The 19,369-nt window shown below is 37.8% G+C and overlaps 1 protein-coding gene across 4 annotated transcripts in view; it reads right to left on the reverse strand.

The window, feature by feature from the left end:
• Window positions 1-19,369, reverse strand: part of Lnx1 (ligand of numb-protein X 1) — a 166,191-nt gene that overhangs the window by 123,804 nt on the left and 23,018 nt on the right. For 2 of the 4 annotated variants that reach the window (XM_076864617.2, XM_076864615.2), the window contains exon 2: window positions 9,681-9,748. The exons of the other annotated variants lie outside the window; for them this stretch is intronic. The gene's annotated coding sequence lies outside the window, so the exon portion shown is untranslated. The remainder of the gene's footprint in view (window positions 1-9,680; window positions 9,749-19,369) is intronic. 4 annotated transcript variants of the gene reach the window in all.

Here is a 19,369-nt window from a genome sequence, read left to right on the forward strand (position 1 = left end):
CTTTAGAACCTGCAGCTACGGAGGGCCAGCTGCACATGCACCATGTAGTAGTGCCTCGGAGAACATGGCCTTGCCTCCCTCCAGCACTGTGTACCTGTAGCCAGGTTACCAATGACATCGCTAAAGCTGAATCCAATGGTGATTGTTAGTCTTAATCTACTGCTTCCCCTTGCACCCCATTCTAGCCACACTGGCTTCCTTGCTCTTCCTTGCACATGTGAGGCGCATCCCACCATAGGACTTGGTAATGCCTGTTATTTCTGCCTGGACTACTCTCCTTTAGATGCCCACGTAGCTACTCCCTTTTGTCCTTCACTTTTATTCAACAGGGCCTGTCATGATGATGTATAACTGCAACCTATCCTCTTGTATGCTAGTCCCATGTACCCTACTCAACTTTCCTTTTTCTCCTCAGCAGTTAGCACTTGTAATACACCATGTTAACTGCTTCTTGGTTATGGGTATTGTTTATCACTGGCCTCCTCTCACCCAGTTTCTTGAGATCAGGTGTCTTTGTTTGAAACACCAATGCCTAGACTAGAATGTAGAACAAAGTAAGTGTTCATTTAATATTTTTTGAATAAGGAAATAACAGAGACTTTTTCTATTATGCGGAAACACAAAATTTAACTGCGTGCTGTTAATATGGTGAAATAAGGGTACAGACTGAATAATGGGAAGAAAAGAGGCACATGCAGAGGTAAAGAGATCTGAAATATAATATTAACATCAGCAAAGATGGAATTTAAGTGTATAATCATTCAACAGAATAAAAAGAGGACATTTTTGGCAGGACAAAAGACACTTTTTAATAAAGAAGATATAATGATCATAAGACTGTGTACATCAAACACCAAATATCTAAGAGGGAAATCATGAACTAAAAACGAATTCCATGCCATGTATGAGTTTGTTGGAACGAACTCAACTACTCTGTATAACTATAAATCTCTAATAAAAATAAATAAATTAGTAAACAAATGTACCTGGAGCATAAAAACCCACCAATGTTGTATATTAGATTTCTAGACTCATTCATCCTACCTGTAGATATCCTTAGAATGTCATTAGAATAAACCTGAAGCTGTGAGCAGGAGATTAGATAAGACAGAGATATGCAAAATTAATGGAAGGCAATTGAATTATCTATGAAATGTTGAAAGAATATGAAAATAATCTAGAATCAAATCAAGTAGCAAAACAAAGTAATAAAACAACCTCCCTCTCTCCAAACCCTGTAATTTTTCACACTCCTCGGAGAATTGTGGGAGAATATAGGAGACACAGATCACAAAACCAGTGAGACTCAGGGTCCCCATTAGTATATAGAGAACAAGCCACCAGGACAGCTAAGTGCTATACCTAGAATGAGCATGGCATTAATTCTCCCATATTCTAGTGACCCAAGGAGTCACAAAGGCCACCAGATTTAGAGTGATGGAGAAAGACTCTACTTTTAGATGGGGTTTGGCACAGACTCCTGACAGAGTGTGAGGGATGGGAAGAGTGGTATGGTACTCACTTGAAAAATACAATCTACTGCAAAAGATTATTAGAACACTTAAAAATAAATTTTAACATATTATCATTTTAATTTGTATAAATTTAAGGTGTACAACCGAAATGTTTTGATATATATATATGCATAGTGAAGTGCTATGGTTTAGATGTGGTGTCCCCCAAAAGCTCACATGTGCAAGAAGGTTCAGAGGAGAAAGGATTGGGTTGTGAGGTCTTAACCCAATCAGTGATTTAGTCCCCTGACAGGGATTAAGTGAGTGGTAACTGAAGTGGTAGGGTTAGCTGGAGGAGGTGGGAATTGGGGCGTGGCTTTGTGGTATGTATTTGCAGTTGGAGAGTGGAGTCTCTCTCTCCCTGCTTCTGGATGATGGTGTGAGCTTCTTTCCTCCACCACACTCTTCTGCCATGATGTTCTGCCTCACCTTGAGCCCTGAGGAATGCAGCCTGCCTTCTATGGACTGAGATCTCTGAAACCTTGAGCCCTTTTCTCCTTTACAGTTGTTCTGGTTGAGTCTTTTATTCACAGCAGGAAAAAAGCTGATTAAACCATGAAGGAATTATTACAGTTAAGTGTGTGTACAAGTACCTATAATATACTCTCAGCAAATTTCCAGTAAACGATACACTATTATTAATTACAATCCTTATGTTGTATATTAGATCTCTAGAATTCATCCTACAGAACTACAACTTTGTACCCTTTGACCTACATCTCTTCATCCTCCTCCTCACCCACACCTGGTACTCATTCTACTCAGTTTCCATGTATTCAATTTTTTTTTTTTAAGATTCCATATATAAGTGAGATCACGCAGTATTTTTCTTTTTTCTGACATTTCACTTAGCATAATGTTCTCCAATTTCATTCTTGTTGATGTAGATGTCAGGGTGTGTGTGTGTGTGTGTGTGTGTGTGTGTGTGTGTGTGTATCACAATTCCTTTATTCATTCATCAAGCAATGGATACTTTGGTTGTTTCCATACTGTGACTTCATGAACAAAGCTGCCATTAACATGGACATCAGATAAATTTATCAGGTGATGACTTCATTTTCTTTGGCTACAACCCCAGGGAAAGGATAGCTGGGTCATATGATAGTTCTGTTCTCTCTCTCTCTCTCTCTCTCTCTCTCTCTCTTTCTTTCTTTCAGGAGCCTCCATAATATTTTCCATAACAGTTGAACCAATCTACCTTCCCTTTAACAAGGTAGCAGAGTTCCCTTCTCTCTGCACCCTCCCCAACACTGTTATCCCTTGTCTTTTTGGTAACAGCCATCTAACAGGTGTGAGGTGACCTCTCATTGTGGCTTTGATTCTTTTCCCTGATGATTGGTGATGTTAAGCACCCTGTGACCATTTTTATATATTATTTGGAGAAATGTCTATTCAGGTACTTTGTCCGTTTAATAAGATGGATTTGTTTGTTTGCTTTTTGCTATTGTGTTGTGTGAGTCCCTTACATGTTTTGGATGTTAACCCCTTGTCAGACACATGGACCATAAATGTTTCTCACCATCCACAAGCTCCCTTTTTATTTGGCTCATTGTTTCCTTTGCTGTGCAGAAGCTTTTTAGATTGATGTTGTTCCCTATGTTTATTTTTGCTTTTGTTGCCTGTGTTTTTGTTATTCTATTAAAAAAAATCATGTATACACGAAGACCAATGTCAAGGAGCTTATGTTTTCTTTCAGGTATGTCACTGTTTCAGAACTTATATTAGGCCTATAATTAATTTTGAATTGACTTTTGTGTAAGTATGAGTTAAGAGGCCAAATTTATTTATTTATTTATTTTTTGCATGTGTATATTCAGTTTTCCTAGCACCATTTATTGAAGAAAATATTCTTTCTACATCGTATCTATCTTCTTGGTGCCCCTGTTGAAAATTAGTTGACCAAATATACTTGGGTTTATTTCTGGGCTCCATACTCTGTGGGTCTTTTTTTCCCAAGAAAACTAATAAAATACTGTGATATATTAACTTTATATCACATAATTGATAGTGCAGTTAAACATGTTAAAGATATTTCATAACTAGGTTGTAAAATTTCCCTTAAAAAGGATTATATTTTCGGCTAGATTTATAAATTTAATAATATCTTTAAATTTAAAAGCTAAGTAGGTATTTCCTCTTAGGATGTAAAAAGCTGGATAAAACCTCACTAACACCACTGTACAGAAGTAGCCATTGTTGGTACACTTCAGATCTTTGAAAGCAGTTCAGGGAAGGTGAGTTGCAGGATGGAAAAGGAGCATGCAGGATAATCTACAAAATCATAATTTTTCTTGGGTCCATTAGAGAGCTGAGGCTGTAGGAGCAAGTAGTCTGAAATATAAGGAAAATTCCAACATGCAAACTAGCTTACCCAAAGCAGAGCATGAGAGGAGAACAGATGTGACAGGCGCGGTGGCGCACACCTGTAATCCCAGTGGCTCAGGAGGCTGGGGCAGGAGGATTGCAAGTTCAAAGCCAGCCTTAACAACGGTGAGGTGCTAAGCAACTCAGTGAGACCTTGTCTCTAAATAAAGTACAAAATAGGGCTGGGGATGTGGCTCAGTGGCAGAGCAACCCTGAGTTCAATACCTGGTACCAAAAAAACCCAAAAAACAAAAACAAAGAGGAGAACAGATGTGCTATAAAAGCAGGTATGAAAAACTTGTAATGAGTTTCTGAAGCTAAGTTTGGAAACTCTAGAGCCCCAATTACAAGGGGAAGTCACATCCACATACAAGCTCTTCTCATAACAGAAGACATCAAGCCAAAATTCATCATTGATTCGCCGAACTTTTTTTTTTTTCCTTTTTCCTATAGGGTATTGAACCCAGGGGCACTTAACCACTGAGCCACATACCAACCCTTTTTTATTTTTTATTTAAAGACAGAGTCTTGCTAAGTTGCTTAGGTTCTCATTAAATTGCTGAGGTTGGCTTTGAACTTGTGATTCTCCTGCCTCAACCTCCCAAGCCACTGGGATTACAGGTGTACCACCATGCCTGATCCAATTCACTGAAATTCTGAGAGAATACCAAGCAGGATAAATCCCTGCCTCTCTACCTCATGAAAAACAATACTCTTAGACACATCACATTTAAACTGTTGAAAACCAAAAAGAAGAAAGAAGATAGATGGCAATCAGAGGAACAAAAATAGCAGATTTGTCAAACTATCAAAGTCAAAATACCATGTAAGAACATCTTTGAAGTGTTGAAGGGGAGGAAAACTGTCAACCCCAATTCTGCACTCAGTGAAACAGTCTTTTTTCAGACATGGACTGAGAGTATTTGTTATCATCAGACATGCATTACAAGAGATCTTCAGGGAAGTAGTTCAGGCAGAAGGAATGTGCTATCAGACAGAAACCTAGATCTACATGAAGAAATGAAGGACACTAGAAATGGTAAAAATTAATGGACTGCTGAACTCAGATCACTTAACATACTTGGGAGTACTTCTCTCCTCCAGACTGATGACCCAGGACAACTCATCTTCCCTGAACTGCTTTCAAAGATCTAAAGTGTACCAACAATGGCTACTTATGTACAACTTGGCAGAAGACCTCTCAGTCAAGGAAGAGTGGGGCTGAATTTACTGAAGAAAAAAAGGGTGGTCAAGTGGAAGAAAATACATAGTAAAGATAAGAAAAACTCATTGAAGTTAGATGAGCATTGAAAAATATACTTTAAGAAAAAAGAGATAAGGAAGAACTAAATTTTACAATTTATAATTTTAACAACTTAAAATTTAATTGAAAATAAGAACAATATGTTTTAATCTACAAGCCATCCTTGAACACACCAAAAAAATTTCAGTGACTCAATATATCTCTTTGGACTGTGTTGGAATGTTCAGGAGAAAGAAAAAAAAAAAGAAGGAATTGACTAATTCTTTTTACTTATTTACTTATATAGCACCTTCCATGTGCTAATTCCTATTCTAAACATCTTACGAATATTAAATAATTTAATGCTCACAATAACCCCATGAGGCAGATACTATTATTTACATATTTACAGATGTGCTCAAGGTCATGTATAAAGTCAAGATTTGAAAGTAAATGCTTTCGATGAAGTCCTTACTTTTTGTTTGTTTATTTAAGATGAGGCTTTTGCTAGCTACTCAAGCTGGCCCCAAACCTGTAGGCTCAAACAATCCTTCTGCTTCAGCCTCCTGGTAGTTTAGGTTACAGGCATATGCCATACCCCCTATCTGAAATCTTTATTTTAACCTATGTGACGTGCTTCTTCCCACACATGACAAATAAATAAACTCCCATATTCCTGCTAAAAAAAAAAAATGCATCATTTTCTACATATTAACAGAGCATTTAAAAAGACTGACCATGTACATGACTACAAGGGAAACTGCAGCAATTCCAAAGTGTAAAGACCTCAATTTATGTTATGAGATCAAAATTCCATAAGTAAGAGAAAAAAAATTTAAAGTTGACAAAAATAAATTGAAAGTTAAATACTTCAAAACATTCAGCTCAAAGAGGAAATATAGAAATTACTGATAATTTCAAAAACCATGAAAAAGAGAACTTTGTAACATTCGCTAGGAATCTGTGAAAATTCTGAAAAATTCTATAAACGAAATGCTTGCCTATGGAAAACTTCAGATGAGAATTAAACTAAATCCCCATCTTAAAAAAATAAGAATGATCGATAAAGGTAAAAACTTAAATTAATGAAACAGGAATCAGAACATATAGTAGAATATATGAATAAATTTAAAATTTGTTATATAAAAACATCTAAACATGTATACATATCTGTAAATAGGCTTAACTTTTTAAAAAGGGTAAAAAAGCAAAATTATAAATGATCAGGAAGCAGAAAGAACAGATATTAAAATGACTAAGGGTATAAAAATAATAAAATATTAAACTATGACAACGAACTTGAAAACTGGAATAAACATTGGAAAAGAAGAAGTAAAACTATCTACATTTGCAGATGATATGATTGTAAACCTAGAAAACCCAAAGGAATCTAGTAAAAACGTCATTAGTCCTTCTCTACTCTAGAAATTAGGGGTGGAAAAAATGTATTCAAAATGATGAAAACCAAAAAAATCCCTGTGAAGTGCTTACAAATAGATGCAATAAGAGGAAATTAACAACAATAACTTATTCCCCTTATGTGCAAAAGGGAAAATGAAGAAATGGAAAGAGGTACCATAATCTTGGATGGAAAGACTCGTTGTCATAAAAGTATTAGGTTCCTCAAATTGTATGTGTGTGTGTTTCACTAAAAATGACAAGATATGTTTTTGGTTTATTCATTTGCTTTTGGTAATTGGATAAAGTGACCTTGAACTGTTAGAAAAAAAATTAAATACCAAAGAAAAAAACAAGTAAGTTTGGAAAAATAACTAGAGATGGGCAAGGAACTTGCTTAGAAGTTATAAGAACCTTTATAAAGCCATTGTATTCTAGTAAGCGTCTTTTATCGCATATTCAATGATGTAGAACAAATATATGAGTGAAAAATATAAAAAGATAAAGTAAAGCAAAGCACTTACAAAAAAATCTAGTAAATTATATGTAGTATATGGAGGCAGGAAAAATCTTCCTAATCAAAACTCAGAGAAAAGACAGTTATGTTCAACTATAAAAATTATAGCTTTTTCTGTAAAAATAACATAAAATATAATAGACTACAATGGATTTGAATAAAATATATGTAATCCAGATAATATGTGTTTGCTTTGGCAGCACATATACTAAACTTGTATTGCAGATAATAACAGTGATACATGATAAATAATAATTTGATAATAATATACAATGATTCACTATAATTTGACAAGAGAAAAAAGAAAGAAAATAGAAAAATGAGCAAAGGATATGCATAGGCAACACCTAGGAAACCAAATCCAAAGTGACCAAGATACAGGGGAAGGTTGGTTGGTGTTTTTGTTTGCTTTTTTTTTTTTTTGCAAACAGTTTGTAAAAGCTAGAAAATGCATCCAGTAATAGATGGTTGAATAAATCATAAATCTATATGATACAACAATATGGTCATTGGAAAGAATGAATTAGCATTGTTGGTTGACAGGAAGAATTTCAGAAGGTATTGCTTGCTGATAGGGTGTACCAAGCAGAGGAAATGTATATTCTGGTCCTATTTTTGTGAACTAGACAATGATCAGAAAGCACATGAGTGTGTCTGTGCTTGCATGTGTCCATACACCATTATATAGCCGTGGGAAGAAATAGGAAATATACTCACTAGACTATTAAATGGGTTTCTGGGTAGGTGGTGGGTTGGGACTTGAAATGTGAGGAAGAGGAACCCCCAAATCAAAGTGAAAAAAAAAAGATAAAAGGGAAAGTAAACAAATGAAAAGACCACCCATGCCTGCCTGTACTCAAGTACCTGTGCTTGAATTGATCATGCGCCTGCATTTTATGAAAATATATGAAAACATACAGAAATGACTCGGCTGGTTCAAGGTACTCTGACAGACAACTTATTAAGTTCCCAGAAATTTTCGGTTGCATTTGTAACCCTGAACCTACACATTCTTCAGGAAAGAATTTCTGACTGTGGGATTCTGATACTTTATTCTGAGACTTTCTGTCCCATGACTCGGTGTTTCGTCCTGGACACAGCACTGAGGAAAGCATGTGACAGGGGTTTCCACTTCTGCCCCTTCTTGTCCACACTTGCTTTTATGAAGTGACCCTCGTGTTAACCTTTCTAGGCAGAGCAAGGCAGGCCTCGTCAGGCACGTTTTCTAGGAGTATCAGGCTGCGGTTCTTCTTTGTGCACACTGGAGAAGCCAGTGGGGAGGGGCTCCACAGGGGCCACCTGGGAAAGTGACCCATTGCTTGTTGGGCTAGAGGTCTCAGATTTTTAGAGTTGTCTAAATTGTGAAATTCTTCAGGGTCAAATAGAAGTAAAACACAAGAAGCCAAGAACCCTAACTGGAGAGCCCTTCAGTCAGCCCACGCTGTTTGCAGCTCAGGAGTCCATCTCCTCCTGGATGCAGACAGAATGTTCGCTGGATCCACATTCCGGGCTCCCATCCCTCCTCCTCCAGCCTCCTGGTGGTGGAGCAATTTCCTTCACTTCAAAGGAAGCTCCATGTGCTGGGAAGACTCCAGGGGTGTGGCCCAGCCTCAGAATCTGGCTCCCTCTCTTTACTGAGACATGTATCCTCTTCCTTTTATCCCAAGCTGACTTTTGGAGCTATTCCTAAATGCCTGGGTCTGTTAAGTTATTGACCCTCGTTTCGTCATGACACTTCAAATTAGGTAACTGCAGAAAGAACCTGGAGGGATAATTACACATGTCACCAAAGAGAAAATGCCACAACGGAAAGGCTAATAAGTAGGGTGTGGGAGATTGAGTGTAACACCTGGTGGTTTGTTGTGCAGCGATGGTTAACTGACACTGTGTCCAACCCCTTGGCAATGCAACGCGTCTTTCCTCAACTAAAGGTGGGACTTCTTCTGACTACACGGGCTGCTGTTGGGACAGTGGGAATTCCAGAAGCTTTGCATCTTCCACTCCTGCCCTCTTGAGACCTTGAGATTACCAAACTGCAAAGACGCTCATCCTAACCTACAGGTGAATGAGTAATCTTAGGAAGAGAACGGAGGCTCTAGCCAACGGCCAACACCAACTCCCAGACACGGGTAAGGCCATCTTGGGCTTTCCTCTGTGGTGATCACAGGCAAAACCTTTAGCTCACCAACCCACAGAATTGCGCCAAATAATGAATGATAGTTACTTGAAGGCACAGAGTTTTTGAAGTAGTTTGTAAAACAGCAACACCTGATTATTACAGGGGCGTGAGCATTTTAATTTAGTATCTTTATTTTTCTAGTTTTCCGTGTAAAATGAAGCACATTTTTAAATTTTTTCCCCCTGAGTTTTTTCTTAGAAAACTAGGAAAACATATTCCCTACATGGTCACAGATAATTCCTTTGTACTGTACACCGCAAAGCTCACAGGAGATGGAAAATTTGCAAAAGCAGCACAGCATCTCATTTCTGCTCTTGCTGTCCCGTTCCCTGGGCAGTAGTGTACGGCAGTGGGAGGTCAGCATATGTGGACCAAATTAAGCATTTCACATGACACCTGTGTTGCTTTCATCCCATTTCCTGGGTACTTGAATGTGTCACAAAATGGTCTGGTTGTTTAGCTTACCTGGCCAGCTCTGCAGATGTTCCCTGTTGCCTCACTTCTCTATATCCATGGCTCTCTAAGGACCCGGCCTGGAAAAAGAGAACATTTTTTCAGTTAGTGGAGAAATGAGCTCATTAATCAAGAGAACAGTGGTTGTAGTAAGATGAGTGGTAGCAGCTAACGTTTGTTAAAACCCGATAAATATGCTGGTTGCTATGCCATTCATTTTGCATGAATTAGCTAATTTAGTCAATTAGTTCTTTGTCATTTCCGTGAGGACCCTGAGGCACAGATGGGTGAATTGATTCTTACTGTTAACAGGCAAAGCCTCAGCTCTTAGCAAACAGTCTGGCTCTAAGTGTAGCTCGCTGTGAAGATACAGAGGTTTAAACTAAGGAATTCCAAAATAGTCACTTATAAAAGTCCCGCGGCTAAAATCACCCATGTTACAATCTCTTAAACTTTTGAATGTCATATGTACTTCCCATTAATCAAGAAACAAAATATTGAGCATATAAAGCCATCTGTGTCTGAGCCGGTTACTATAGAAAGCTATAAAATAAACTATAATACCAAAAAAAAAATCATCTGAGAATCTTGGCTCTAAAGGGGTTTACACTATTTTGAAGAGACCAAAGTTATAAAATGAAGTAAGCAAAGAGTAAGACAGGATATAATAATTTTTTTAAAAGAGCAGAGAGATTTTGAGATCTTACTTCTTGCAGGAAGAATCTAAGTCATATTTCAGGTTTTCCTTTCTCTTTCTTGGAGCAAAATCACAGATTTCATTTTTGGATGTCACGGCACTAGAAGATGTTTCAATAGGCCAAACTAACCTGTGTTCGCAAGTAGAGTAATCTCCAGAAAAGAAAATTTACTTTGGGATTTAAGATGATCAAATCTGATTACTTCTCAAGAGGCTTAGAAACCCAAAGCTGTAAACACAGCTGGGGAAATACTTGAATGCGGGTCCATAAAAACTCCAGCAAATAATCCATCTTCCTGGCTCATGACTTGGACACTACTCCATGTACATGAATCTATAGGAAAGCAGTAAATATTTTTATACAACCTTGTTGGTGAGGAGAAAAGAAAAATGTATAGATTCATGCCCACCCACATCATCTCTGTGCAGACGGTAAATAGCTTCCTTGTTTTAGCTGAGGTAAAGGCAAAATGTTGTAACCCAGGAATGTTGTCTAATCAAATCTATAAAAATTGGATCTGTCTTCTCAAAAATTAGAATGCTGACAGAATCATCTTTGACTGGATGAAAGTAAATGTTTCATTTGTTGGCCAGGAGTCAACAATAGAAATTGAGCCAATTTTCTTTTTGCAGAAAAATTTTGACTGATCAAAACCTTTATTTTTTTTTTTTCTGGAAGGCTTAATATCTATATATCAACAGTTATCTCTGGTAGAAGAATTAGGACTGTTGGCTATTTACTTGTCTTTATACTTATTGGTGTTTTTGACATTGTTCGGAATAACATCTGCTGTTTTTATAGTCAAAAGATATTACGATTTTTGTAAAAGCAACCAACCTACTTAATTTTCTTACTAATAGATATTTTTTTTCTTTCTAAACCATTTAAGTAAATTACCTCTAACTACTTTGCTTATGAAATAAATCTTTGTCTTTGACTCATTTTTAAATAATTTTCCCTGCTAGGAGAGTTCTTATGATCACTGTATCTAGAAATACATGTCAATGTTAATGATATTTTGATGCAGGACTTGAGTCTTGGAAAAAAATTTACTCAGAAGAGGAAAGAAATTATGCCTTAAAAATTTCTTTTTCAGATGACTTGCTGTGTAGTTCATTAGCAAGAGACACAAAAAGTACTTTCTAAAATAATAATGGCTCAGAACCTTGCTCTTTGAGATAACAAGGCTCTGTTTTCGCAGGTGGCCTTCTACTCAAAGAACAAAAACTGGAAACATCCATTGAATTGCCCTGTTTACATGTGTTGAGTCATGCTAATGGGACAGAGCTCAGGGAGCCCTGGGTACAGAGCCCTTGTGTGAAGGAAAGACCAGCCTTAGCTTCACCAGTCCCAGATGCCCATACTTTTCATGGTGTCTCTCCAAAGACACCTGATCTATTGGGGAGGACATTTTAAGCAGTGCTGCCAATAGAAAGATAATGCAGATCCAACAAAACTTAGAATTTCTGCTAATTACATTTAAAAAAATAAAAATAAAAAGGCAAGCTCATTTTAATATTATGTTTTATTTAAATATATCCAAAATAGAATCATTTCAGTTTAAAAGTGTATTGAGATGTTATATTTTATTTTGTAAATGCTTTTTTAAAAATTTTTCTTTAACACTTTTAACATCATTTTCTTTGTAAAAGAGCTCAGGACACACATGACTAGTGGGTACCCTAAAGGGCAGTGCAACTAGTGGGTACCCTAAAGGGCAGATTATAAGATGAAAATCTTATAATCAAGCAGGATTACAGGTTTTTTTTTTTTTTTGGTACCAGGAATTGAACCCAGAAGTGCTTAGCCACTTAACCACTGAGCCACATCCCCAGTCCTTTTTATTTTGTATTTAGATACAGGGTCTCACTAAGTTGCTGAGGCTGAATTTGAACTTGTGAAATTCCTGCTTCAACCTCCTGAGTTGCTGAGATGACAGGGGTGCACCGCTGAGCTCAACTTGGATTATAGGATCTTTTTTTTTTTTTTTTTTTTTTTAAGAGAGAGAGAGAATTTTAATATTTATTTTATTTTTTTTAGTAAAAATAAAATATTTATTTTATTTTTTTAGCGGACACAACAGGTTGTATGTGGTGCTGAGGATCGAACCCGGGCCACACGCATGCCAGGCGAGCACACTACCGCTTGAGCCACATCCCCAGCCCAAATATTTTATTTATTTATTTTTATGTGGTGCTGAGAATCAAACCCAGCGCCTTGCAAGTGCTAGGTGAGCGCTCTACCGCTGAGCCACAACTGCAGCCCCCAAAGGATTATAGGATCTTAAAACCATTTTTGTACTATGGTATAATTTAATACTATAAAATCAATCCTGTTAAGCATACAACTCAATGGTTTTTAAATTTTGCACAAGTTCAATGTGTAAAAAGTCATACAGACAATAAAGTAAACATTTAACCAGAACTTAACTTCCTAGAATTGTTCCATTAAGTCCCAGTCTCTAAATATTTTTAGTTTAATAATTGTCATTTTCATCAGAGTTCATCGCTTTTCTTTGTTGGGTTCAGCTGTTTTCTCTTTGTTGGCTTACTTTTTCAAGGATTTCCATCAAACCTTGTTTTGATACCTTCCCACTTAATTGTTTCTCTTGTCTTCTGTGTAAGATGATTCTCTGCTGCTTTAGTTTTGTTCAGGATTTATAAGTTACTTAACTTGGCCTCAAACTGACTCATCTAGAATTTGGACGAAGACACTGTTTCCCAGAGCTTTGCTTCCTGTTATACTCATCACAGGGATCCACTGGACTGCCTGGGCACCCCCAAGATGGGGAAAGCAGCACTGGCAGTGTCCTTGACCTAAGGAGCAAGCACCTGCCACCCAATTTGGTGGTTTTTAGTTTACTCACAAGTCTGTGCCACCATCACCACTATCTAATCATAGAACATGTACATCATCCTCCTTCAAACCCAAGCCATTAACATCACTCACTCTTCCTTGCCTCTTTCCCCAGTCCTGGTAACTCCCAGTCTGCTTCCTATCTCTATGGATTTGTATGGAGATGTTATATTTTATAAATGCTTTAAAAAAATTTTTTAAACACTTTTAGCATCATTTTCTTTGGAAAAGAACTCAGGACACACATGGCTAGTGGGTACCCTTTTCATATACATGGAGTTAGTTAATCTGTGGCTTTTTGTTCCAAACTTCTTTCACTTAGCATAAAGTTTTCCAGTTTCATCTATGTTGTAGCAGGTATCAGGACTTTGTTCCTTTTTATGGCTAAATGATATTCCATCATATGAATATATACCATGTTTTGTTCAGCTATTCATAAATGTATGGGGCTTTTTGGCTACAAAGAATTACTTCTATGAACATTCATATAAGTTTTTGTGAGACCGTATTTGCAATTCTATATAACACAAATGTAGGAGTGGGGTTGCTGGGTCATATAGTAATCCTATGTTGAGCTTTTTGATGAAATACCAGACTATTTTCCAAAGTGGTTGTACAGTTTTACATATCCGTTAGCAACATATGAAATTTCCAATGCTCCACATCCTTGCCAACTTTTATTATTGTCTGTCTTTTTTATTATAGCCATACTAATCCAAGGTCAGCGGGTACTCTCATGGGTTAAGAAAATATAAAAACCATGGTTACAAAACACAAGAGGATCATATACTTAGGAGCTAAACTCACATTTGCCCAGTCTATTTGTTAAAAACAAACAAACCACCTTGAGGCTTTATGCAAAAGATTTTTGTCTCTCTGTTCCATTAGCAAGTGAGGTGAGTGGTTTTAGTAATGTTAATTAATACCGATTTACAATTACTGAGTTATTTATCTATATTAGCTCATGGAATCTTCACATTAACCTAGGGGGTAAGTAATATTTCTATCATCTGCATTTTATGTATGTGTATTCTGAGGCTTAATAATAAATAGCTTAGAGTCCACACTTTTAGCCTTATTTATTAACATCTCTTGGCAGGAAGTTATTGAAGGTCTCCTCTAGACCAGTAGTTCTCAAACTGTGGTTCCCAGGCCAGCAGCAATTGCGTTACCTGGAAGGATAGTAGAAATGCAAACTCTTAGGCCCCACCCCAGGTGGGATCTATCATTCTGTGCTATAACCAGCCCTCCGACTAACTGATGCAGGCTAGTGTTTGAGAACTTTTTTCCTAGAACAAACATAACATAGACCAATGTTTATAGAAAAACCATGGGGCAGACCCAGTATAAGGTGTTAGGTACATTCAGTTTGAGCATTCAATACTGAAAAAGACATAACTGTCCCTTCAGTGTTTAGATTCATGTGACTTTGACAAATGAATGGATCAGGGTAACACATTCTAAACAAAGCTGTGCATGTGATCACCCACCCAGGGAAGGCTGAGTAAGCTTCCCTGTGGAAATGACTTAGGAGCATCCAATAAACTTGGAAAGACAACATCGGTTTGAAGATATCAAGGATAGTTGTTGCCACTGTTACTTCCAAGAGAGAATCCAAATTCTGCAGCGGGCCTTCAATACATTGTAACACCGTAACTGACTCCTGCTGATGTCTCTGCCTGTGTCTCCCTTGTAGTTCCCTGTTACCCCAAGTGTGGTGCACAAAACCCACTGACATCACCGGGAACCTATTAGCTTTGTTAGTGAGGCAGAATCTCAGAGCTTGCTTCTGACCCAGGAATCTGAATTCACATTTAACAAGATCCCCCAAGTGACTTGCGTGCATATGAAAGTTTCAGAAGCTCTGCTCTGGGAACTGGAAACGATTCTCAGTTTTCTAACCTGCCAGATGATAGCACTGTGTAGAACCTGTGCTTGGGATATCCTACCCAGGACGTTTGACAGAATCACACAGGAAGTTAAGAAGACTGGGAGGTCACTAGGGGTGAAGGAGAAAATCTAGTTTCTACTTCTGAAAAATTTTCCTTATGATTTCTTATTATATTTTGGTGTACCCAAGCCCACCTCAAAGGACAGAGGTGGTGACATGAGACAAGTTCTGGATTGACAGCTGGGTCCTAAATTGCATGCTGATCACAATGAATTGCTTTGGGTCTCTTTCATTTCAGATCCCTGGACTGTCTCCTCATTCATAAATGAAGGAATTGGAGTGAGTGATCTTACTATATGCAGCCACCCCCCTCACCCCCTGCTTACATATACTCATGGGTTTTTTTAAGCATGAAAATTTGAAGATTTTTGGTATGAAGCTTTGTCTCTTTGGAAATGAAGGTTTTATTTGAACAGCCCTCTGGAGATTAATAATCATTTCTCATAATTTTATAGGCAAGTTGTGCTGTTAGGTTTCCCCATACATTTTTTTAAAATCACTTATTATATATGTTGTGTTTCATGAGAAGGAAATGATTAAACATAACCTGCCTCAGGTATGCCAGAAGCCAGGAAGAGTGGATTTTGATCACGAAAATTGGCATTTGCAATAAATCCAATTCTAATCTGAGTGATTAAGTTCTTCAGAAAACCTATTGACTTTCCAAGAGTGCGTGGATTAGAAAATACTGACAATTTCCCAACCACCAGCCTTGCATGTTAATGCCCCGGTGTCGCGGGAGGGAACAGTGCAACCACTGTTGGCACACACTGGGCCTCTCAGCCCTCGGAGCACGCCACCTGATCAGCGTGGAGAGACCACGGCTCCCTGTTTCCTCCATCACTCTCCTGCCCCTGGCCGGCAATGGACCATTATCTCTGATTCTGAAGAGAGCATCTGAATTCCAGGAAGGAAGCTTTCCAAATCAGTATAAGAAACAAAATCCTCTTCTTACAACAGGATACGGTAAAGAAAACAAGGGAGGAAGTTCATGAGAGGGAAAGGTTTAAGACTGTAAACGAAAAATACTCGGGAGAAAAACAAGACATCCCTAACCCCGTGCAGTTTCTTGTGTTTACAGGGAAAATATCAATTGCTGGAGAGACGAGAGGATGGGAGAGACTGACATAGGGTGCCAGAAAATGTGGCTCATCTGTGTCACAGGACTTTACGATCTGACCTGTGTGCCTAGGAGTCACGGGTGTTTTCTTTCTCAATTTCATTTCTCTTAGAAGAAAAATATTATTCTTTGGGAGGGAGTTTTAATGAGTGAATATGGTTGCACAAGATAGGTGGAAACAGATTGTCCTTTCATTAGCCAGAGATGAAAAGGAATGTTTTATGGTGACATTTAGCCGTAAAGAGCTATAGTGACTTATTCTAGCTTGAGGTTGGAAGAGATTTCAAAATGGTGCTGATCTCATCACTAAGAGGGACCATCCGGAACTGATCACTTGAATACACTGTACAACTGGAATCTGCAGGGCTGACTTTGTCTCAGTTATACCAGAGGATGGAGCGTTTAATGAATGCAGAAGAGACTCAACTCCGTATTGCATGAAGGACAGAAGATGAGAAGAGAGTCATGTGTATTTATCATATTTTTTTCCAAGAGTATTAGGATTTCCTGGTAGGAAGAGGGTTATGGTAGAATAAAATAGAATTTTAACCAAGCCTCAATTGAAGTTACTTGGATGTGTTTCATTTTTTTGTGAGAGGTACAGAATATATAGCTATCAAGAGATTTATGTGTAGGTCTCATATAATCCTGATACAACCCCATGAGAAAGGTTTATCACTATTCCCATTTTACTGAAGCCCAGAGCAGTTAGTAGCTTGCTCAAAGCTGCACAGCTAACAAATAGCCAAGCATAGGTCTGTCTGCACTTAGACCTCAAGTGCTAAAATTTGAACTTCTTTTAGTTTAAAACACTGGCTTGTGTTCCAAGATCTCTATATAGGTATGTTTTTCTGATTTCTAAGTTACTCATGAAAGCTAAGCTCTTCGTTCTATCCTTGCTACTCACCTCTGCAAACTGGGCTCTCAATTATTCCTTTGCTAAAGCTGCTCTAAAGGGCACTTGACGACTGAGCCACCTCCCCAGCCCTATTTTGTATTTTATTTAGAGACAGGGTCTCACTGAGTTGCTTAGCACCTCGCTTTTGCTGAGGCTGGCTTTGAACTTGAGATCCTCCTGCCTCAGCCTCCCGAGTTGCTGGGATTACAGGCGTGTGCCACTTCACCCAGGTGGGATAATTCTTAATTTTGACTCTTTTGTACCTTTTAGTATTATCTTATTTCTCTTTTCCCCAAGCGATGTTCTCTTTAGTTGCGACTCCCCTAGATGCCCTCCCACCCGCTGAGCCTGACCTGGCGCAGGCATTCATGCTTTCTAACTGCCAAACTTCACGGACTTTCCTGGGACCCCTCACCTTGACCTCTCTGCAGCATTGAGTCTTATAGACCACCCACTTTTTGGAGGACTGCACATGCCTATTAAGCACACAGAAATTTATTAAATGATTGATTAAATAAAATATTTAAACTTTTTCTGAATTCCTAAACAAAATGTATATATGGGTAAAGGCCAGGAAGACTTTTTCTCTTTTTTTTTCTTCTTTTTTAAACATATAAACATAATTCTACATTTAAAAAAATACTTATAAGAAAATGATTCCAGGACTGGGGTTGTGGCTCAGTGGCAGAGCGCTTCCCTGGCACATGTGAGGCACTGGGTTTGACCCTCAGCACCACTTAAAAATAAATAAACAGAATAAAGATATTGAGTCCATATATAACTAAAAAAAATTTTAAAAAGTAAAATGATTCCAGTTAAAGGAAACTGTTCAGCATTGCAACAACAGCTCTTTTTTGTAGAGTAAGGGATTAATTCAATTGTTCTAAAAGACTTATATATTTTTAAGGTTAATATTTGAGAAACTTGCAGGCATATCATGTAATAATTAAATCAAAGTGAATCATGGGCCTACATGTAAGAGAAAAAGCTATAAAACTCATGGGAAAACAGAAGAGAAAATCTTCATGACTTTGAATTAGGCAATGGTTTCTTACTACAACTCCAAAAGCACAAACAACAGAAGAAAAAAGCAACTGGTTTTCATTGAAATTAAAAGCTTTTGTGCTTCAAAGCATACCATTGAGAAAGTGAAAAGATAACCCCTGCAATGTGAAAACATGGACAAACCACACATCGGAAGAGGGATTATTTATATTCAGAATAAATAAAGAACTCTCACAACTCAAGCAAAGAAATAAGCTGTATTAGTCCATTTTCATTGCTACAATAAAATTTCTGAAGCCAGTTAATTTATAAAGAAAAGAGTTTTATTTAGCTCAGAATTTTGGAGGCTGAGAGTGGGTGGTCCCTTCCATTTGGCTTCTGACGAGGGTCCTCTGGGCTGTGTCACATGGCAGGTGGCATCACAGTGGGAATGTGTGCAAGAAGAAGGGATCAGATGGCAAGACTAGGAGCTAGAGAGAAGGGAGGGGCCAGTCTTGTTTGTTTATAACAACCTTCATTGATTTTTTTTGAGGGCATATTTCTACAATGAGATATCCCCCAATGAACTAGTCACCTCCCACTAGACTCTACCAATTAAAGGTCCCGCCACCTCCGTATAGCACCACACCAAAGACTAAGCTTCCAACATATGAACCGCTGGAGGACTTACTCAATTACATCCAAACCACAGAATAAGACAATTTTAAAAATGGGCAAATGATTTGAATAAATATTTCTCCAAAGAAAATACACAAATAGCCAATAAATTCATGAAAAGATGCTCCATATGATTGTTAGAGAAAGGTATATCAAATGGAGATATCACTTGATACCCACCAGGATGGCCAAAAAAAAAAAAGGAAGAAAGGAAGGAGGGAAGGAGGAAAGGAGAGAAAGAGGAAGAGAAGGAAAAGAGGAAGGAAGAATGAAAATAAGAATTTAAAGTGGTCTGGCCTTTGGGAAAACATTGAGGAGGTTCCTCAATATCTCAGAATAATTAAGAGCAGGGACTCAAGTAGATATTTGTTCACAGATGTACATGGCAGCATTATTCATAATCTCCAAGCTGAAAGCAACCCATGTGACCTCTGATTGATGATTGGATAACAGTGTGGTATATACTCACGGTGGAATACAACTCAGCCTTAAAAAGGAAGGGCATTGTGACCCAAT

Source organism: Callospermophilus lateralis, chromosome 8 (genome assembly GCF_048772815.1).
Source record: "Callospermophilus lateralis isolate mCalLat2 chromosome 8, mCalLat2.hap1, whole genome shotgun sequence".
In the NCBI taxonomy this organism is placed as follows: Eukaryota; Metazoa; Chordata; class Mammalia; order Rodentia; family Sciuridae; genus Callospermophilus; species Callospermophilus lateralis.